Source organism: Dendropsophus ebraccatus, chromosome 2 (assembly GCF_027789765.1).
Source record: "Dendropsophus ebraccatus isolate aDenEbr1 chromosome 2, aDenEbr1.pat, whole genome shotgun sequence".
In the NCBI taxonomy this organism is placed as follows: Eukaryota; Metazoa; Chordata; class Amphibia; order Anura; family Hylidae; genus Dendropsophus; species Dendropsophus ebraccatus.
Window position 1 is genome coordinate 138,137,389 of NC_091455.1, and position 24,123 is coordinate 138,161,511.

At 41.1% G+C, this 24,123-nt stretch overlaps 1 protein-coding gene across 2 annotated transcripts in view; it reads left to right on the forward strand.

The window, feature by feature from the left end:
- TPK1 (thiamin pyrophosphokinase 1) overlaps window positions 1–24,123 on the forward strand; it is a 429,239-nt gene that overhangs the window by 273,869 nt on the left and 131,247 nt on the right. The gene's annotated exons all lie outside the window — the stretch shown is intronic.

Below are 24,123 nucleotides of genomic sequence, written 5' to 3' on the forward strand. Positions count from 1 at the left end.
TGGCTGAACAGAATGATGCAAGTAATCTGTTTCGCATTTCTGTCCCTAGTTTATGCTTCTTCAAATTATCTGTCTTGCCCTACTTTATAGAGGGACACCCAGCAAGTCACGGTCTGATTCATATAAGGACGAATAAACATAAATCCAAATGCAAAAATAGCAGCAGAACATGACAATATAATTTTTGTCCCTTATCTGTTCCGTATCACATTTGCAAAGCTTAAATAAGATAGAAAAGCAATCATAATCCACAACCCCTACTCCCCCCCCAATGCTAACATGCCCATTCACATGTGTGTTGCAGGCATATAAATAGGCAGTGTTTGTATAAATATATTTATTTTTCTCTTTACGTTTCTTAAGGTTTAGTGTCTCTATAAATATTGTTATTTTGCATACTTTTTCCATTGATCTCTGCAAAGGGAAATTTGTACCTCCTAAGTACCATTTGACCATACATTCCTGGTAGCATTCAAAGAAAGGTAAGTGACCCCAAGTTGCCACTGTACTCTTTGTTCTCTGTATTTATCATTTAATATCAAGTACACATAACACTGATGTCGTTGTTTTCATACTAAGTTTTAAATTTTCTGTATTGCTATTGTTTAACTTCATGGAGAGACCTTGGACTTAGCTGTATGCTCCCCTTGCTATTTACATACTAAATTGTTCAATGCAAAGTTTGCACTGTATATGACATTGGTTTTCTACTTTTATAAATGACATTATGAATTTTAATAAATGTACTCTTGGTTCAGTGTAGTTCAAGGAATAAAGCAGAATCACTTTCATTTAAGGGGTAGTGCGGCGCTAATCATTTATTCACAAAATAACACACATTACAAAGTTATACAACTTTGTAATGTGTGTTATGTATGTGAGTGGCCCCCTTCCCCGTGTTTCCGCCCACCCACGCTAGACCCGGAAGTGTTGGTGCATTATACTTACCGCATTTGTGTCGACCCCGTCCACCATCTTGTGACAATAACGTCGTCTTCGGGAGGCCGGATGAACCGCTCCATCCTTCCCTCATGCCGCCCCCCCTATGCCGCATCATCAGCTGCTCAGCCGCGATTTGCTGAGCATAACTGTGGCCGGTTTGGCCGGCCTCCCGAAGACGACGTCATTGTCACAAGATGGCGGATGGGGGGCGACGCGAATGCGGTAAGTATAATGCACCACACTTCCGGGTCTAGCGTGGGTGGGTGGGGGACACGGGGAAGGGGGCCACTCACATACATAACACACATTACAAATTTGTATAACTTTGTAATGTGTGTTATTTTGTGAATAAAGGATTAGTGCCGCACTACCCCTTTAAAGGAATAGCTTCAGTAGTAATCCTGTTTTCCTAATTTTGCCACTTAACAGAACGGCAATAGTACTTTTAAATTGATTAAAGTTCTATCTATACACATCAGTGGTCATGAAGGGATGTATGGAGCAGGCTCCAGAGCTTGGTTCATACACAGTGGGTGCCAGTTGCTTATCTGCATTAGACACTCACTGCTAATGACTGACATCAGTGATAATGCTTATCATTTAACCCTTTAATCCTTTAATGACCAGGTCAATTTTCGCTTTTGCATTTTTTTTTCTCTCCTCGTGTTTAAAAAGCCATAGAGCTTGTATTTTTTCATTATTTCAATATAACAGCCGTTGTTCTAAAATAACAGCAAATATTTGCCATTAAATGGCGGCCATCCACTCAATTTCTACATTGTGTGAACAGAGCCTTTCTGTGTTATTAATCTACTCCTGGTTTTGGTTGCAATACTGACTGAAATATACTGACTGAAATATACGTAGTGTGAACGCAGCCTTAGGCTGGGTTCACACTACGTATATTTCAGTCAGTATTGTGGTCCTCATATTGCAACCAAAACCAGGAGTGGATTAAAAACACAGAAAGGCTCTGTTCACACAATGTTGAAATTGAGTGGATGGCAGCCATTTAATGGCAAATATTTGCTGTTATTTTAAAACAACGGCTGTTATATTGAATTAATGGCAGTTATTTACTGTTATATGGCGGCCATCCACTCAATTTCAACATTGTGTGAACAGATCCTTTCTGTGTTTTCCACTCCTGGTTTTGGTTGCAATATGAGGACCACAATACTGACTGAAATATACGTAGTGTGAACCCAGCCCCAATGTGTTTATTTTTTTCTGCAATTAGTATTGCATTGGGGGCTATGGAGATTTTATCTGTTTTTGTATTTTATTTATATTTTTATTTGTGTGGTTTTTACTTTTTTACTTTCCCACTATTTGGAGGGGAGGGGTTGTTTATGCTGTTAATCCTATAGTAAAACTGACATGTTATCTATGTTCCTCAAGTAAGTACCATTACAACGATAGGCAACTTAAATAACTTTTTATTTGACAGCTTATAAAAATTAAAGCCTTTAAAAAAAAAACAAAAAAAAAACCTAGATGTTCTTAAAAAAGCTTTTTTACCATCCTTAGAATGCTTTTATATTTTGGTCTATGGGGCTGTGTAAGGTGTCATTTTCTGCACCATGATCTATACTTTGTATTGTTACTTTGTTTGTGTATATGCAACTTTTTTATCTATTTTTATTACAACTTGTCTGGATTAAATGTGTCCAAAAATCTGCAATTTTGCATTTCACCTTTTTTGTGCTTATGCTGTTTACCGTTCAAGATCAGGAATGCCATCATTTATTGTTTGGGTGATTTTGCAATACAAAATATGTTTATTATTTTATTTATTTATTTAAATAATACAATTGGAAAAGGTGGGTGATTTCAAATTTTTTCAATTTGGGATGGAATTTTTTTTTTAACAGTAATTTATAGCATATATACTGCATTGATCATGCTTCTGCAGCCCATTGTAATCAAGCACCAAGCTGGGATCAGCATCATTGTGGCACTGAGGCCCAGCCCGGGGAGAGGCTGGAATTGCCCTTCTGTGATCACATCTTTAGGGGGGGCTAAGGGGGGGGGGGGGCATCCTTCCACTGGATCACTGGGAATGGGGATTAAAAGCCTTTTAAATGCAGCTGTCAGTTTTAACAGCTGCTTTTAAATGTCTAATTAGTCAGGTGTGGCGATTCCCTGACAACTGCTAAAAGCCAGGGACCCTGGCTAAGGCCTTTACTAATTACTAGGTCTTTGTTGTCATAGTTAACCTGCGTCAGACAGGCTCTACAAGCAGAGCACAAACTGAATTAGTAATGCATGGATCAGTATTAGCAATTGGTGCCAAAAAGGTACCTATAAATACTGTATATATGGTGCTTGGTACGGTGTTGGTGTCAGTTTAGCCAAAGATGTTAATGTTGTGACGCCAGTGCTTGTCCAGCACACAGGTGTGATGTTGATACCTGCTTGTTTGTGTGGCTGGCTGTGTTCCCCAATGGTCAGTAACCAGGGGGGTTGTAGTGGGTCCCTTGGGCTCTTGTCACAGTAGTCCTGAGTGGCAACTGACCCACCCGGGCTATTGGTACTGCCATCCACAGAAATGGGAAAAATAACCCAAGGTTTGCCGTTTGTGTGTATAGAATGGTGGGTATAGAATATGACAGAATCCCAGTGATGTGAAAATAGAACAGCTTTATTCTCAAGTTCTTCAATATAACAATACATTTTTACAGAATAGATAAATATTCACACTTTTAGTGCTTGACCTTGTTGTACTTGATGAGGTGCTTGAGAGTAGAGGAGAGGTAGTTGTAGTTGTGCTTGAAGAGTAGAGGAGAGGAGTGAGTCAGAGGACCCCCAACCCAATGTAGCTGTGTACTCTGCTGGAACCTGAAGATATACTTTGTAGTGAGGTTACGTGTATTTGTGTTTACACATTGGTTTGACCACCTTCTACCCTACAGTTGCGAGCTTCCCTTTCTGTTAGGGTAATACAAGCTGCAGTCATGGTTATCTGGGTGTAGCTACGTGTCCGAGGGTATCCCTGTTACCTGCACTGCACGATGGGATACTTAGGTCCTCAGTACTGGCTGCTTTGTCCTTTACTTCCTCCTTCTTCAGGATACTGCCCTGCTCTGTGTAAATGTGTTCTCAGCGTGGGTTAGGGTGTTCCTTGGTGACCTCTCCCTTTAAAATGCTTAGCACTGCATAGTAGATATAGTAGTAGTTGTGAAAGAACTGGTTGTCTCTTGCTGCATCTATACACTCTTGTGTCTAGACTGGACTGCACTGAACTGCTCACTTCCTCCCACACAAAGCTAACTCCTCCTACAGGGGGGGTGAGTGTGTAAAGAGCAAGGATAGGTAGAGAAAGAGAGAGCACCTCCTATCGATGTGTTTGTCGAAAACAACATTAACCCAATACTTTAACTTGAGAGAGAACTTTGGCACTCAATAGTGGGACACCACATATAGATCTCCGCACCAAAAACGAGCCTTCATATATCCTCATAGATTGAATATAAAAAACTGTGGTAACTCTGGTATTGTTATAATTGTACTGACCAACAGAATATTATGTTAGTTTTACTGTAACTTGAGCAAGGTAAAACCCCAACGTTTTTTTCTGAATTGCTTTTTTACTAAATGTCATTCCACAAATCAATAACTTTTTTTCCAGTTTGATGTGCATTTTTATAAGAAAAAAGAAAGGTGTAATTACATGGCTTTGTAGATAGAAAATAAAATAAGAATTTTAGATGCTTTTAGGAGGGAAGCAGTAAAAATGCAAGACTGATCTCTCTATATAAAAGAAGCCATGTCAGCCATGTGTGGTTTATTTTTAAGGCTAAGTTAACACACAATAAAATAAAAGCTAAATATGACTATATTTTGGGTGAAAATACAACAATATGTGGACAGATAATAAAGTATGTTCATTATTTTTATTTTATTATTCTATATATGCATGCACTGTCAACCTCTTTCCCAGTAATATCAATGGAGTGCATTATTATATTAAAAATACATATCTATTTTTACCTCTAAATTACAGCCATGTTGTAGTATGATTTGACTATGTGTGAACATAGTCTTGTCCTTTATATTTGTTAGCTATAGAAATACATTTAGCAGTGTAGTTATTTAGTGTTGATTTGAAGATCTTCCCTTTATCCTCTGTATTAGTATGTGTCCTTAAGTGCAGCCCTTTTCCTGGAGAAATTTGAGAAAATTTTCCTAACAAACTCTTTATTGTAAGAAATGACTAGATCCAATAGTATCACTTTGTGTTGGGACCACCACAAACGGGACCATAAAATTATCCTGCAATCAATTAAGAACTTTCCTTCCCTTTGTAGTTTTTGCCCTACCATGGCCCCATTCTATATCTGGGTAGTAAAAATCTCCCATTATCACCACTGTACCTCCCCGGACAGCCCTCTCGATGTGTATGCAGCAGAGTATTTATGTGATGTTGGGGATGGGGGGGGGGGGGGGTTAATAGGTTTACTTACCTTTGTAATTTACTCTCAAGGATTCTACATCCCTCACAATCATCACCCACTATTGCATCTTTCACACTCACCTTCATACCATGTCTAACATACGGACACACTTCTACTTTCCTGACTGCCCTGTCTTACAATATAAGGCTATGTTCACACTACGTAAAAGTACGGCTGTTATTGCCATCGGGAACAACTGCCGTACTTTTATACCTGTGAACACTGCCTGTTCTTCTATGGGATCCCGGCCGGAGCATATACACATCGTATACGCTCCGGCCGGGATCCCATGCGGTGCCGCAAAGAACTGACATGTCAGTTTTCTGCGGCCGCAATTCAGTTAATTGCAGCCGCAGAAAGACCTGTCAGTTCACTTAAGGAAGTGAGCGGCTCCGGCTGCTTGCTTCATTGTGTCCTATGAGTAGTTCTGATGCGGACTCGCGCAAATGCGCCCGCATTAGAACACTGCGGCCGCAAAGATCATCCGGCCGATACTGCAATACCGGCCGGGATGATCTGTGCAGAGACCAGCCGCTCTGTGACCCGTCACGGAACGGCCGGTCCGATACGTAGTGTGAACATAGCCTAAAACCTGGTATATTGATAGTCCAGTCATGTGAGGAGTCTAGTCATGCCTCAAAGACACCAACTACACCAATGTGTTTTTTTTTTTTTTTTTTTCAGAAACACTCACACTCACACTTCTGGAATTCAACATACACACAAAGTTGCTATCTAGCTTTACACGGTCAATATCAGTTCTGTAACTTATTTAATTATTGTGAATACATTTATTTTCCTGCTAGTTTGTAACATATCTTTCTGTACCCACTGCTCTTCTCCTCATCCACAGGTCTCTTCTCTACCCACCTCTGTATTAGAGATGATCGAACATAGGAAAATCTTAGGTTCTATAGAACTCTAACCTTGTCGAACTTTCGCATTTGATTCCCAATGCCTTCCTAGTCTCTACTCTATATACCAACTCCTCTATGATCTATAAACCACTTAATTTCCTCCTTTGACCTTCCTCCTCCTTCCTAGTATAAATACTTTGCCACACCTTCTAGGATTTTCTCCACCAGCACAGCAGACCCCTTCCATTCTGCCTAATTTGGCAACATTTTGCTCTGTGTAATGCAACCTTGCAGGTCCCTTCATTTAGCTTGGCACCTAGTTCTCTTGAATTATTCTTAATGAACCTCCACCTACCATGCCCAAAAAACAAATTTCGTCAGCACCGATGTGGATTAAAACTTGTCTTTTATTATCAATATGGGAAAAAACATTGCACGTTTTGGCAAGAGCCTTGTTCACAAAAATGCTAGTGTTTTTCTACTGCTTCTTTATAGGAGTTTTACATAGACACATGTGTACATAATTTAAAAAAAAATTACCTTTTCAAACCATTCCACCTACCATGTAGTCTGTGGATCCCACATGGACCACTACAGCTGGTTCTTACAAAGTAAAACTTGCTGTCAGTGCATACATGTAGGTTTTCCCATGTTTCTGCACTGGCTACATCAGTAAAATACACAGACTTTGTATTATGATAATTAAAAAAGGTAGCACATTTTATTGGTTACATTCCCCACATTACAGTGAAAGTAAAGAAGGAAAAATTATACTTTCTAGTTTTAGTATATTCTTTCTGTATAGCTGCAACAAAAATGATCAAATTGATGGATGGTGTTATAAGAGGGGCTGATTTCCCTCCTTTTTAAAGACTTAATAAAAAAAAAAAAAAAACGCCTCATCTCTGATAGAAAATTCTGGCTTTTATAAGATTTTGGTGGGCAACAAAATATTCAAACAGTAAATGATGCCAACTTAACACTTTTATCTTGACTGTTGGCATGGATTCCCACTTCAGCACAGTATGAATGAAGACAGACCCATAGTCTTTTGACTAGAAACTGCTTCTAGTTTATTTAACCAAATAAAATCACATTCATGCTAAAAAGTATTATGATCCTCAGATAATTGCCAACGCATTTCAGATGCATTTTATTCATCCGTACTCATGTCCTACCACATGCACAATGCAATCACAATTTATAGCTGGTTATCTCACACACTCTTGATGCTTAACGAATCATGTTTAGCGAACCATGATATTAAAGCGAATTTACCAATAGGAATAGTAATTATCACCCCCCCTGGTGATGCGCCTCCATTAGGATCAACTCAAGGAGGGGGGGAATGTATGTGTATATATATATATATATATATATATATATATATATATATATACACACACACCCACCCACATTGCAACATGTATGTGACCAAAACAGATATAATATTGACCAGGGTACTACATTGATGGAATCTACTTTTTCTGGCCTGCAGTTACTACACTTCCAGGCAGTTCCAGCCCTCTACTTATGTGTTCATTAGAATGGTTTGCACTAGCCCTTAATATTCATTTACTTTAGTTGCCGTACAGATTTCTAGTATACCCCCCAATGTGTTATATGAAACATTATACACCGGGATTAAAACTATTTTATGTTTTCTATAAGGCTTAACTGTGATATTTCAGTCCTATTCCATTTGTCCCTTGTTCTTTTGAAAAATACCTACATAAGCTCTTGTATCCATGCAAGGTAATGCTATGTAATCAACATTTATTCGAAGCTCCTTATATGAGGGCTCCATATTACATTGTATAAAATCGAGTCATAATGTATTTTCAATATAGATGTGGTTATGATCATGACCTCCTTCCTTTATTCTTCTGGCACAAGTCTACCATTTCCTGTGATTGATCATCCACACAGACTATTCAGAAGTTCTCAGTGTGACAGATTTAACTTTGAATTTTATAAACTCACTAGCCGCTGGCCTGGCATATTGTTAATGGGTTAGTCAAAATAAAATATGTCTATATCATCTAGTACGGGAAGCGAAGTGATTAAATTTATACACAAAATTGTATGCAACAGAAAAAGATTATCATTGTAATTCAGAAATATATCAGTGAAAACCTCTTTGGGCACATCATGGTTTAACTTTATTATGAGATTTCCCATCATGCCACACATTCAGCTGCATTGTGCAGTCATTTGGTTTTTAACTCACTGTGGTTTATGAGCTAAGCCTGCTGCTTCTCTGCAAGAAAATGTGCTTTCTTGTCTTTTTAAGTACTTTATCATTTCATTTTACTTTGAGGTCTAGTTTATCCACCCTAATATAACTCATTCAAATAACCAAACTGTTTACTGTGTCATGACACTAACAAAGGGAAGGTTAATTTTCCTAACAGTCGGCTGTACACTTTCTGGTCCTCACTTTGTGTCAGGGCCATTTGTGTCAGGCTAGCATGGCATTATTCAGTTTTATGTAAGGTGTTACTGCCATTTAAAGAAAAGCCTTTGACTTGTCTTAATTACATGTGAAAGTTTTGATTGCTCCAGGTGTGGGTGCTCAGCAAGGTCGTTTTTATCACTAGGTACCCGTGGTCCAGTGCCTAGGGTAGCACCTTGCAGGGGGAAGGAAACAGCTTTTTTTTTTTAGCCTCCCGTTCAGACTTGTCAGTAAATCTGGTGTCTTTTCTAGAGGGGGTGGGGGGGAGATAGACAGTGGTATTGGTCAGGTCTGGTATGTCGGTGTTAAAAAGAAGTTATAAAGAAGTTGACCACTTTATATAAAGTTGTTCAAAACGTCTATAAACGGTAATATCTGTGAAACCTATGTGTGACTATATACTATAAACCATTGCTAAAACTGGGAAGGCCTTTACTTTAGATAAGGCGGCCAACCCATGTAACTTGCCCTGTGGTGGGCACTATAGGGAAATTCACAACTGTCTGGTCCAGCCTGGGACTGCAAAAACACTATATACTATATTATTGGCCACTACAATCACTTCAATCAAAAAAAAAATAAAAAGTAGCCCCCTTTTGCTTTGATTACTGCTTTGCCCAATCTTGGCATTCTCTTGATGAGCTTCAAGGGGTAGTCATCTGAAATGGTCTTCCAACAGTCTTGAAGGAGTTCCCAGAGATGCTAAGCACTTGTTGGCCCTTTTGCCTTCACTCTGTGGTCCAGCTCACCCCAAACCATTTCGTAGCACCTCATCACTCTCCTTCTTGGTCAAATAGCCCTTACACAGCCTGGAGATGTGTTTGGGGTCATTGTCCTGTTGAAAAATAAATGATGGTCCAACTAAATGCAAACGGGATGGAATAGCATGCCGCTGCAAGATGCTGTGGTAGCCATGCTGGATCAGTATGCCTTAAATATTGAATAAATCCCACAGTGTCACCAACAAAGCACCCCCACACCATCACATCTCCTCCATCATGCTTCATAGTGGCAACTAGCCATGTAGAGTCCATCTGTTCACCTTTTCTGCGTCACACAAAGACATGGTGTTTGGAACCAAAGATCTCAAATTTGGGCTTATCAGACCAAAGCACAGATTTCCACTGGTCTTAATGTCCACTCCTTGTGTCCTCTTCTGCTTATTGTCTGTCCTTAGCAGTGGTTTTCTAGCAGCTATTTTACCATGAAGGCCTGCTGCACACAGTCTCCTCTTACCAGTTGTTGTAGAGATGTGTCTGCTGCTAGAACTCTGTCAGGCTAACCTATACAAAATGGGAAAGGCAAAAGAGCATTCTAAGGATGTCAGGGACAAGATCATAAACCCGCATAAGGCTGGAAGGGGCTACAAAACCATGAGTAAGGCGCTGGGTGAGAGCAGGACACTTTTACTTTATATCCATCAAACCAGGAAAAAGTGATCATGATCTTCCTTGTTTGTAAAGGGGTACTCCAGAGAGTAATGAGTGCTTTAAAGGGAACCATTAGCCCAGTTGGGCTGATATGGTTCCCTGGAGCGCCATATAAAGCTCCTGCAGCAGCTGTGGCACGTACCAGCCGTGGCTGCTGCAGGCGCTTTATCCTTATGGAAAAAGAGTTTAATCACTTGAGCACGCAACAGGCAGAGGTGGGGAGGTAGTCATCTGGGCGGTTCCCCGCCCATGTCTAGTCACCGCTCTCTGCTTGTCAGCACACTCCAAGGGGATAATTGACAGACAGAGAGGCCAGTAATAGACCTCTCTGCCTGTGAATCATCCTCCCCCTGCTGCAGAAGCTTTATACAGCACTCCAGGGAACCATATCAGCCAAATTGGTTCCCTTTAATAAAGTTGTACTACTTTAAAGTACCCTGTGTTCCATCAATAGCGCTGTGCATGCAACAGTGCTGGATTGTGGGGAAGTGGGGACCAGGACTTGGACAGCCCTGTGGTTTCCTACACTAATGTTGGTGGAAGCAGAGAGACCCTGTCATATAAATAAACAAAGTGTAGAATTTTAAAGTTATATTACAAATTAATATAACTTTATTAAGGCTAAATCCAAAGTACCCCTTTAAAGGAGAAGTCTGGCAATTTGAAAATTAACAGCCAGCAGGGGCAGGGGGAAGATAATAAACAATCATCACTTACCTCTCCGGCATCCCTATTCCCCTTCTTCCGGAAAATCCTTATGGTGTGGATTCCAGAGCCTGTGACTAGGTGCTTCGGGGGCATGGGAAGAAGTAATTAATGGTTGTTTATTATGTTCCCCCTGCCGGCTGTCAATTTTTTAAAAAGGCCCAACTTCTCTATGTTTATGAAGGTCTATGTGAAGTCACATGGTCTGTGAAGAGTTTGTGTTTCATACACTGAATTGCAAAGTATACAGATTAGTATAACATTGTATCAATTGAAGATTGCTGGTAGGTTTATCCTAAACTAAAATCATAAATATTTTTAATGCAACTTAACAACATAGGCTTCCTTTTGCTTTGTAGAACATTCCAGTAAGTTTTATTCCTTAACATGAACAAGAAATAGTTTAGCAGCTCCATTTATAGCATAAAGCATGACCGCAATGTTATGTGAAGAACAAATAGACCTGTCCAATCTACAGTCGGGATCAGCCAGTATACACCAAAGTACACTCTTCATTCTATCAACATAATTATTTTCCATCACTCATCCTCAACAGACGAAAAATGGTAAATCAGCTTATTTTGACAAGTGAGGAGACGGGTAAAAAATATAGAAATGATCTTGACATTGCTGAAGCCAATGAATAATTGACCTCTCTATACATACTCATTTGTCATTTCTCCTGTAAATATACTTTAATTGTTTTCCCTTTTCCTTGCCCAGAATCAGCCATAACAAATGTGATATGTCAGCATGCCAAAAACATTTCCAGAACCCTAAAGAAGGGAGAGCTCGTAGGTGTCAAGTGAATTATTACTCCTTAAGTCAACTCTAAAAGGATGAGTAAGGCAGATCATGGGAAGAATTATATTATATGATTTATATATGCATTTTCCTCACATTTAGAATGAATTTCTAATAGTTAGAAAAGTTCTGAATAGTGATTCTTTGTTACTATTGTCAAATCGCACCTGAAGTACAGATATAGGAGTTTAGTTTCCAACCATCTTGTATATGTGTTTCTGTAGTCATAAGGCACAAACCTATTTTGGGCATTTATTGCTTTATATTTATATTGGCAGGAGTAATGTGTGCCAAAAAATTGCCGCATTTTAGAAATGTAGTAAGTTTAGTAATTTGCCCAACTTTCTCTTGATAGTGAACATTTCCTAAAGATATTCAAAGTATTCTTCTCAGCCACTGCAGCCTGCCAAATCACATCCAAAAGAATATTCAGCTGCAGAGTTAATAGCAAGAATGAAAAGACTGGAAAGGTGGCTATACACATTACTTCGTCTGAGCCTGTTGACTTTGGCAGGACCAGCCACCCATCTTCCGAAAGTGTCTTGAGACTCTGCTGACCACATACGTCAGGTGATAGGATTGGGCTTGTTCAACATACCTAGTTTCCTCCCTTCTATCTATTGAATACACATATATGCTCAGCTAAGCCAGGCTTGTGTGTAATAGCTATGTTAGATGGCTACTTTACAGGAGGCTTCTACTGATCGAACATGACTACAGAAGAAAAAATACAGCAAGTGCGGTTTGTAAAATATCCAATGTCAAAAGCAATGTAAGGGCTTTCTAAATTCTTATTCATACCAATGAGTTTCTCTATAGGTCACATCAATAAATCATGGTGGGAAAGCTTCAAAAAGCAATTATGGCCATTTAGGTTGTGGCCTGCTTTAATGAGTTTAAATTTATATAAATGGGCTTTTACTATAACAGAATTTCATAGAATCATAGAGTGTTTACTGTAACGCTCAACACCAGTTTAGGTTCAGTCAAATGCACTTATCAAAAACAGTTTCTCCATGCCCAGTCCACCTGTTTCGAGCAGTTCTACATATTGTATTAATTTCACTGGTGATGTTAAGTGCACACATGAAATAGAAAAAGGTAGAGAGGTATAAAGTGAGCCCAGGTATAAACTGTCAGTGCATTAATCCCTTCATGACCAAGGACATACATGTACATCCTGACGCCACTAGGGAAGTTCAGAGGGAGGCTGTGCCATGAACCCGTTCTGAACCGCTATGCTCCCGGCTGCTATCAGTAGCTGGGGACCGCTTTAGTTAGTGGAAATGGTCCAATCACAGTGCTGGCTAATTAAGCTGTTAAACATGACAGCTGCATTTAAATGCCATGTAAAGCGCAAAGCAATCGCGGAGGGGGGATCCGTTGTTCTGGCTGGGCCTAAGCATCTGAATGACGCTGATCCTAGCTCGGCAATCCATAGATCTGGGCTGCAGCAGCCCAGAGCAATACAGCACTGATCTAATTGATCAGTGCTGTGTAAAGTATACTACACTGATCTATATGAGAGATTCCCTGGAGGACCCGGTTCCTCCACTGAGTGGGGTGGTGCCAGTCCATATGCTGATGCATAGTAGTGATGCCTGGGTTTGGACCTAAACCCTGACCCACTTTATAGTTACAGATATTACAGATGAAGGAATGGTCTTTTCTGCCACCAGGATGAAAGAATTGCCACACCGTTGATTTCAGCGGACCGTTCCTTCGAGCAGGCCTGTGGTACCTGTTGGGTGCTTTCGGCTGATGCTCCAAGCCTAACCCTTTTCCCTCCTGACCCTGAATCCTTGAATGGGACCTGACCTGGCATCATCCTCTGATGATGCCGAGGATGCCATTTGTAGACATGGATTCTACGTGGGGTCTGCAATGCCATCATCTTTGTAATATGGGACAAACGTGTCCTTTCCCAAGCTTTCTTCCCCCAGAGCCATGCACTACAATCCCGTACTGCGGCCTGAGGCTGCCCCTGCGTGGCTCTCTTCACTGCTCTGAGGCGCATCAACCCCGGAGTCTCAACGCTTCCTTGAACTTGTTGACTCTCAGGAGCTTCCTCAAAAGATCCTCCAAATCCAGTGTCTCAGAGTTTAGTAATGCTGCTAGGCTCAGCAGGACCTCTCTGGCTGATGGCACTGGCAACTGCAATTGGGTTTCAGACTTGACAAGTTTTTTCTGTAATTGTACTTTGTAAAGATATTATTCATTTTACTATGAAATGTACTACAACACAAAAAAAATTAATCTTTGTGGGTGAAAGTGAAAAAAAAAAACAGTTTTGCAAATTTCAGAATGTTTTGGTTATACACTGAACTTTGTGATGAAGTTACATGTTGTCTTCATATGTCAGGTCTGTACATTTACAGCCATACCCAGTGTATGTATGCTTTGCTATTTTTGAAAGAAATTGACACTTTTTTTTCTAATAAAAAATATCCTGATCACTATAACTTTTTTTCCTCCATGGTGCTGTATGAGGGACCTTTTTTTGGTAAGACCTGTAGTTTTTATGGTTTAGATGGAACTTTTTGATGACCTTTAACTTTATTGTGATTTGAAAGCGTTGTTACCAAAAATCAGCTGGCACTGCATTTCCATTCATCTTGTAGGATCAACTTTATCTTTTAGTACACATATTTTGCACGTGGTTTTGGCCCTTTTCTGAAAATAGAAAAGAGGGGTGGTTTAAATTTTTTAAAATATTGTACAACTTTTTACAGACTTTTAAACACCACACCACCACCCCTCTTCCCCCGGCACCCTAACTAGCTTCTAGTATCCAACTACAAAGTTCTGAATCTGGAGGCACTGAGGAAGAAGGTAGTTTTCTTCTTCAGCACTGTTTTCAAGCAATTGTGCATTTAACCATTATGTTAATTAGCTTTTCAGTGCATTGGGGGTGATACTACACCCTCTGTGCACCAATCCATCTGTCTGTCCCTCTTCATGAGTATTGAGGCACTCTGTAGCGATGTCACTGTGGCCGCTCCTCACTGCAGAGCATCAAATGAAAATTTATGAAGTGGGGCGGATCAATGCACCAAGGGTTGTAGTACCACCCACCAAGGGCTGTGATTGCCCACTCAGCCAATCACTGGCTAATTGGGGTGGGTCAACACCACGGCCAGTGATTGGCTAAGTGGGCGGTGACTCTAGAGATAGGAGTGACAGCCCAATCAGCTGTGGCTGGAACGGGACAGCACTGTGGCCAGTGATTGGCTTAGTGATAGGTAAGTATCATGAACAGACTTTTGGAACAGCAGTAAAATAGCTATACACCTTCAATTATTCATATTATTACAATAATGTTTGGCGAACCTACCTCTCATCTCTAACAATAACATACATCCATATTGTTAATATTGGTACCTTTACAAGTGAGTGCTACTTCGATACAAATCCATTAAAACGGAAAAAAAAGAATATGCACACTAATATGTAGCGATTCTCGAGTTAAAACTTATAAACTTGTGTTACACCTACTTCATGGCCCTAGTGGGGGGTACATAACATGAGACAAGAATTTCAAGAACATCAAATCAAGAATCCCTGTGTCATGCACCACTCCCTAAAGCCCTGCAGAAGGCATAACACAATATATCCAATTTTTCAGTTGGTTACTTTAAAAAATGCATTACCATGGAACTTTGTATTTTCCAGTTCAATATATTTCTCTTATTTTTAACAAGAAACTTTATTTCTCTTGAGTTGCAATTTGGTGACTTACAGCTAAGAATCTACAGTTGGTGGCAAGAAACAAACCCTTCTGTGAATTTAGTTACCCTTTGTGGCTTGGTTTATTTGAAATGACTCTGTAGGGAATGTCAATTTATTGCACTACAAATAACAGGAGTAGTAGATAAAAGCCCATGAGGAACATTAGGGAAGAACAGATTCGGAGGAGTGACTGTTTCTCTAAATCTGTAGTAGCGAGCATTACAGGTCTGTGGTGTACACATTGTTTGTCTCCAATACAGCCTTAGGGAAATCTCTGCCTCTCTTCCACTACCTTAAGTGATCCAGTATTTACTTTCAGACACTTACTTTGTATATGATAGTGCCCAAGTGAGTATATCAATAAAAAGTCATCTCCTGTAACCTATTTAGTAATGTCACTAATTTGTGAGGCACTACTAATCAGAAAATGCAAGAATTTGTTTAATATTAAAATTAAGTTCTTTAACGTGATTGTATTAGCAGTGTGTTTAACGTCCTTGCATAAAAGATTGCGGTGTGTTATGTGTTGTACTGGAATAAAAGGATGGACAAGGATCGTTTCTTGTACAGCCCCATTCAAAAAAAAAAAAAAAAGTTATGGACACTCTGTAAAATGTAACTAAATATAAATGTAATGATCTGCAAATCTTATAGACCTATATTTTTTCACGGAACAAAAAATGCATATCAGATACTGAAAGTGAGACATTTTACAGTGTCATTTAAAATGGACACTGGGAGAATGGAAAACTGTTCTGTCGTCAGAAGATATAAAATGTTGGCTTCTTGGAAACAATGTATGCCATATCCTGCAGACTACTGAGGTAACCATATAGCATGTTATCACCACGCAGTTCAAAAGCCTGAATCTTTAATGGTATGAGATTGCATTAGTGTCTATGGCGTGGGCAGCTTACACCTCTGGAAAGGCACTATCAATGCTGAACAATATATAGAGGTTTTAGAACAACATGCGCTCCAATCCAGACAATGTCTCTTTCAGGAAAGAAAAAACAAGAAAAAAAAAACAATGCTAAACCACATGCTGCATCCATACAATATATGCCTTCGCAGAATCTGTGTGCTGAGCTGGCCTGCCTTTTAGTATAGACCTTTCACCAATAATAAACATTTAGCGCATCCTGAAACAAATAATGCAGCAAAAAAGACATATTTGATATATATATATATATATATATATATATATATATATATATATATATATATATACTATGTATATATATAATATATATAAAGTCATATTTGATCCCTGTGATCTCATACTTATGCCCTATCCTGTACATGCAAAGAAAAAAAACACACAAACGGCGCTGCATGTGCAGGTCAAAACACACTTTGGAGAAACATGCATATGTGTGCAAATGCACGCTCACCTGAGTGGGTCGTACACAATTAGGCACGACTCTAATAAGCGCTCTGGATCAACGGGGGATGCTGCCTTCCACCTTCCGATTCTCCAAAGTGGATCCTCGGTGTCAGTCACAATAGTGGTAAACAGAAGAGGTTGGTGGGATTTGTCTGGCGCAACCACCCCTATTGGAACACCGGCCACGTTCCCCTGTAACTTCTCTGAATGAGGAGAACTCCTGGCACTGGTGTGAAGTCAAATTCAGGCTTTTATTTGATGCAACGCGTTTCGAGGGTGCAATCCCCTCTTCATCAGGCATAATACAGGTAACAAACAACAATCTTTTATAGTAAAACAGTAATGGATGACCCGGAAGTGCTTTCTGCTCTCTAGTGACCTCTGACATCATCATCCCACATTACACTGATACTAACAAACATTTGGCTAAAAACACATATCTTTCAACCGGAGATTGAATAAAATAAAATAAAAATACACATCCTCATAAAAAGCGTTCTTTACATTTAGTGGAAATGCTTCTCTGCTATCCTGACATACCAAAAAAAGGGGATGCTATACAAAGGCCCTGTTCTAAGTTTTTTGAAATGTGTTGTTTGCCATCAAGTTCTAGATTCATTAATTTCTCGTGACATGGTAAAATGCCATACTTTTAACATGAGATATGTGTTCTGTTGTGCATAAAATATAGGTCTGTAAGAATTGCAAGAATAAAGAAAGTCCAGCACCATTGCTACCATGGTATAACTCAGAAGTCCACAACAATATAATAATATATTTCACTGGCTCTACCACACAGTAATAACTAATAAAAGTCAATGTTACATTTTTTTAAAAAAAAATGTTAATAAAAGTTAAGAGAAAGGAACATTATGATTATGTATTGAACAAAAAAAGAATTTAATGTACTAAAAGTAATTCATAAAACACACCCAATAGAAGTTAAAGGGATTCTGTCAGCAGCTGGAACCGACCCGAGGTGCTGACAGTGTGCATTAGGCAACAGTTTACTAGTTCGAACAGTATCTTTGCTTTAGCTATTGGGGTCTTTCACTGTAATCAAGTGTCAAAGAGGAGTTGTGGTGAGGCACTTGGGTCACACTCTTAAAACGCCTCACCACTCCTACACCTCCCCTTTCCCCTTCCACCTCCCCTTTTTGTTAGTAGCGCAAATAAGTCCAGTAGTTTTTAATGTAAACTAGTCATTCACAACTATTGGACTTATTATGTGCTACTGCCAAAAGGACCGATGGCTGCCTTTGAAATGCGTTTAGCTGATAAATATTTATGAATACATTACAATTTAAATTGCAATTAAATAAATAGATCAATCTACCAGCTCAGATTTTGAAACTTCCCAATAAGTTATTGTTTACTTCTCCAACTCCCCACTGAGTCTACCTCTGTCAGCGTTCGCTTGCTCCTCATTCCCTGCTCCCTGCCAGCGCTATTACACGCATTGGCAGCGAGCAGGTGAGAGCCGGGGGTCTGCCCATGTGATCACTAGATCATCCGGGCAGCCCATAGCAGAGGTGTACTGCCGCCCCTTGTATTCCACGGGGCGATGGCAGAAGATCGTTGCTACCTTAGTCGTTTGTCTTTCAACATGTTGAAAGACAAACGACAGCAACGATCAGTCAACATCGTTCATGTCTGCTGATCGTTGTCTTCTATTACAAAAGACAATTATCAGCCGTAACGGACGATTATCTTTTGTGTAAAAGGGCCTTAAGGGTGCGTTCACACCTACAGGATCTGCAGCAGATCCGCAGCAGATTTGATGGTGCAGATTTGATGCTGTGTTCAGTTATTTAAATGAAATCTGCTGCGGATCCGCAGCAGAAAATAAGCTGCGGATTCGGTAAGTGTGAACGTACCCTAAAGCAGTATTTTAGGCTTACTGATTTTTATGTTACTGGCTTGCTTTCATTTTTTGCTTTGGGTGAAGGACAGGCAGGTACACAGTCATTGGCTGTTCTGGCCAGCTTCTTTGCTCCTCTGCTCTGCTGTTCTGTTCAGCTTTGCTATGCCAGGTCCCCTCCTGACAGCTCCAAGGGCTGAGAGCTGTCAGTGTGGAGATGGATTACTATAGATAAGGTGGCCACTGCTGATAACACAGAGAAGATGGTCAGGAACCTAGACAACCATCTATAAACATGACAGACACATCAGAGTGCCTAGCTGGGAGACAGAGCTAAGGGTATTTTCACACTGAGGAATAAGCGTGGAATTTCAAGTGGAATCCATGTGTAATTTTCTACGGATTCCGCTTCAAATTCCTCCCGTAAAATATGAACATAGCATTGCCCTATTGTGTTTAATTGGATTTCCGCTATGTTGTTCACAATGCGGAATTTCTGTGTAGAATTTTCCACCACAGATCTGCTTTCTGCCTCAAGAATTGACATGTCAATTCTTTGGGAGTATTTCACCAGAGAAATGCTATAGAAGTCCATGGGGCTTGAATTCTGCTTGAATTCCCTTCAAATTCAGGTCAATTTCCTAGCATTAACGTTACCTTACATTATAGTGCAACAGAAAAACAAGTGCAAAGAGAGGTTATTAATGAAAAAAATGTGAAAAAGCAATGATAAATTTCTTCCTATGTGTCTAAGAAGGATAGACTAACACAAATACCAACCGCTAAGCCATAGTATTTACTTTCACATTCCCAAGGAAGATGTCGTAATACCAAATTGTAATTATGTCTTGGAATCAGCAATCTGTGAACTAATACAGATTACGTGACATCCATTAACGCACAGGAGTGTATCTATCTTAGTTTTACATATTCATTCTGTGACTTATAAAGAGCAGTGATAAGGATTATGAGATAAAATGCCACAAATATACATATATTTGCATGTTTTGTTTTTTTTCTACTCATGATTTTGTATTTCATATATATGGTTTGTTTTTAACTTGATTTCTTTTGAGTGGACCTTATGAGTTACTGACAGAAGTTGAACTGACAGGGCAAAATTATAATAGACTTGTAGAGTTTGTGTTTTCAATCCACTCCTGGTTTTAGTTAAAGGTGTACTCCGGGCAAAATGTATTTTTAAATATGTTATTACATAAAGAAAGTTATACAAATCCCTAATATACACTAATTATGGGAAATGCAAATATATTGCTATTTCCCTCAATTTAGCAGATCAGGCAGACTCACTTCCTCAAATAAAAAAGTGACGTCACGTCTCAAGTGTACAGTTCAGCAGGGGGCGCATGTAAAGAATTAGAATTATAGATAGTATAGATTAAGAATAGACGTCTATTCTCCCTCCCTGCACTGGTTATGCCCCCCCTCCCTCTGTCCCATCCCCCTGACCGGTCCTATTACAGCTGCTGCAGCGGGTTGAGCGCTCCTTATCTGATGCTCACCCCAACTAGCCGCCCCTCATCTGAGCCAGTCTCCCCCCTGCCCAATCCCGTGCACGAGCACTCACCTGCCGCCTGGTCTCGGCGGGATAAGCGCTTATGCACCTCCTCACAAGCAGCTGCACCTTCTCCAAAGCAGCTTGCTTCATGTCAGCCCGTCTCCCCCCTGCACCTCAGCGCTCTCCCCGCCGCCTGGTCCCTTGAACGAGTGCTCACCCGCAGCCCGGTCCCGGCTTGGGAGAAGGTGCAGGAGTGCTCACCACGCCGGGACCGGGCGGTGGTGTAAGCACTGAGGAGCAGGGAGGAGATGGGCTGACATGAAGCAAGCTGCTTTGGAGAAGGTGCAGCTGCTTGTAAGAAGGTGCAGGAGCGCTCACCCTGCTGGGATTGGGTGGCGGGTGAGCACTCATTCAAGGGACCGGGCGGCGGGAAGAGCGCTAAGGCGCAGGGGGCAGACGGGCTGACATGATGCAAGCTGCTTTGGAGAAGGTGCAGCTGCTTGTAAGAAGGTGCAGGAGTGCTCACCCTGCTGGGATCGGGTGGCGAATGAGCACTCGTTCAAGGGAACGGGCGGCGGGAAGAGCGCTAAGGCGCAGGGGGCAGACGGGCTGACATGATGCAAGCTGCTTTGGAGAAGGTGCAGCTGCTTGTTAGGAGGTGCGTGAGCGCTTATCCCGCAGGGATCGGGCAGGGGGGAGACTGGCTCAGATTCAGGGCCGGCTAGTTGGGGTGAGCATCAGATAAGGAGCGCTCACCCTGCTGCAGCAGCTGTAATAGGACCAGGCAGGGGGATGGGACAGAGGGAGGGGGACATAACCAGTGCAGGGAGGGAGAATAAACGTCTATTATGATTCAATACTTTTACATGCGCCCCCTGCAGGACCCTACACTTGAGACGTGATGTCACTTTTTTTTTTTTTGAGAAAGTGAGCCTGCCTGACCTACTTAATTGAGGGAAATAGCAATATATTTGCATTTCCATAATTAGTGTATATTAGAGATTTGTATAACTTTCTTTTTTTATAACACTTTATTTATTTTCATATTTAATATAACACATGTACATAACACACAGTAGTGAGGTTGCATAGGGAAGACAATGCCAAGTGCAAATATATAAAACTGTATAACAACAAGGGGGAGATGGGGTAGAAAGGGCAGGAAGGGAGAGCTTTGGGAAGGGGGGTATGAGTAAGGGAAACATGTCAGGGAGTATGGAAGGGGCATGGGGTAGTGGGTAAGAGAGGGGGGGGGGGGGAACAGTAAACCAAAATGTACAATCAACAAATAGTACTGAGTTCCAGCTTGTACCTAAATGAGTCTAGTGAAGTACCAAAGACGAGACACCTAATGTATAGATGCACCTACATGGTTTCCTAAATACATATTTTGGGTAATTCTACAGTGCTAGGGCAGAGCCACTTGCTGGCCAGTGCTCCCAGTTTTTCAAGAAGGCATCGTAATTGCCCAATCTACGTGCTACAAGGCCTTCCATAGTATGGTTGTGGTTAACCGTATTCAGGATAGTGGCAACATCTGGAAGTTTAGCTGATTTCCAGTGTTGAGCTATAGCAGTTCTAGTAGCAGTTAATATATGAAATATGATGGTTAGGTGAGACATAGTCAAATTTTCCAGACCTAATGAGAGAAGCGCCACCTCCGGTCCCCAGGGGACTGGAAAGGGTAGGAGGGCAGATATTTCATTATATACTAGGGTCCAAAGGGGTTTCAGGACAGGGCATGCCCACCAGATATGAAGTAAAGTACCGACTAGTTGTCCACACCTCCAACAAATTGGAGAGGATTGGGGATATATCTTAGAGAGCCGGTAAGGAGTGTAATACCACCGGTACAAGAGTTTTCGGGAGGCTTTCAAATGGTTAGCACATTTGGAGATTCTATAAGGTAATTGGAACACAAATTTCCACTGAGATGCAAGAAATGTCATTCCCAAGTCAGTTTCCCACCTAGTTTGGAATGGGAATTGTTCAGGTGCCTTAAGTGATATAATGTTAGTATAGGCTCGGGATATTCCCTTCGTAGTTTGTGTTGAGTTATGAAAGAAGGTTTCATAAGCAGTGGAGGGAGAGTCCCAGTCCCACTTAAGGGTGGACAGGAGGTAGCGCAGTTGTAAATATTTGAAAAAGTCTCTATTGGGGAGAGAGTATTTAGATGCAATAGAGTCAAATGGTAGAAGGGACCCATTATCATGAATATCCTCTAGGGTGCGGATACCAGCTGCTACCCATGTACCAAAGTCTGTGTCCTTCAGTGCTGCTTGTATAGCGACTATAGGTAGGTCCTTTAGACGGAGAGGGCACAAGAGTTTGGTGGGGTTGGCCGCTACCCACAGCTTAGCACCGGCTGCAATTGTTGGTGATATTTGTTTTTTAGGGATAGTAGCAGATAAGTGAAGGGACCATAACCAAGTATGCATGCTAGGGGTGTCCACCAATTGCGCTTCTATATCTACCCACTGGGGCGAAGCCTCTGTATGCCACCTCCATGTCTTAACTTGGTCTAGAACTGTTGCCCTGTAGTAAGAGAGCAGGCAGGGACACCCCAAGCCGCCCATGTGTTTTGGCAGATAGAGCACAGAAGCCGGAACTCTAGGCTTGGAGTGTTGCCAAATAAAAGACATGAGGGTAGATTGTAATTTACGGATAATTGGGAGGGGTAAATGTACTGGTAAGTTTCTAAAAAGATACAGGATTTTAGGGAGTAGGACCATTTTTGCGGCGGCTATGCGGCCGAGCCAGGAGATGGGGAGTGATTTGTAACTGGTTATGTCTTTAGAGAGTTGGGACATTAAGGAGGTAAAATTAAGCGATATTAATTTATTAGGGGACCTGGTGAGGATGATGCCTAGATAAGTTATGTCCCCTGAGGACCATTGGAAGGGGTAGAGTTGTTGGAGAGACGTTTTGAGGTCCAGGGGCATGTTGATGTCCAAAATTGTAGACTTGGTCACGTTCAGTTTGTAATAACTCGCGTGACCAAATGATGCAATTATGGACATAACTGTTGGTAAGGAAGCAATGGGATCAGTAATAGAAATAATGACATCGTCGGCGAATAGGCCGATGCGATGTTCATGTTGATTAATAGATATCCCTTTGAGATGTGGGGATAACCTGATGTGCTGGGCAAATGGCTCCATTACAAGGGCAAAGATGAGGGGGGATAGGGGGCATCCCTGGCGAGTGCCATTGGTTATTGAAAATGGGGAGGATAGGGATCCATTAGTGAAAACTTTCGCTGTGGGTGTGGTATACAGTGCCATTATAGCTGTGATGAATTTAGGGGGAAAGCTGAAGTGTTCTAATACGGATTGCAGGTACCCCCAGTGCACTCTGTCGAACGCCTTCTCCGCGTCCAGAGAGAGGAGCAGAGAAGGCGTTCGACCGGCGCATACTTTGGAGATAATGTTAAGGAATCGGCGAGTGCCGTCAAGGGTCTGACGACCCTTAACGAAGCCCACCTGATCTTTGGCTATTATTACAGGTAGTATATCTTTTAGTCTAGTGGCTAGCAATTTGGCATATAATTTAAGATCGCTGTTAAGCAAGGAGATGGGTCTGAAATTAGCTGGGATTACTGGGTCTTTCCCCGGTTTGGGTAGAGTGATCACAATGGCTTCTAACATCTCCCCTGGGGGCCGCATGCCCGCCGCGAAATCATTGAAGAGTTTTGTCAACAAGGGGACTAATAGCTTACCATGAACTCTGTAGAATTCATTAGGTAGGCCATCAGGGCCCGGAGATTTATGGGTTTTTAATGATTTGAGGACAGATCTTACTTCTTCGTGAGTGAATGCGGCAGTGAGAGAGCTCTCTAGCTCCCCAGGGAGGCAAGGAAGGTGCACTCCGCAGGAAGTCGGAGATAGTCTCTGCTGTCGGCTGCGGAGTTAGCCCGTCATTTTGAAGATTATACAGTTTTTCATAATATTTGGCAAAGCAGTTAGCCACACCCTGTG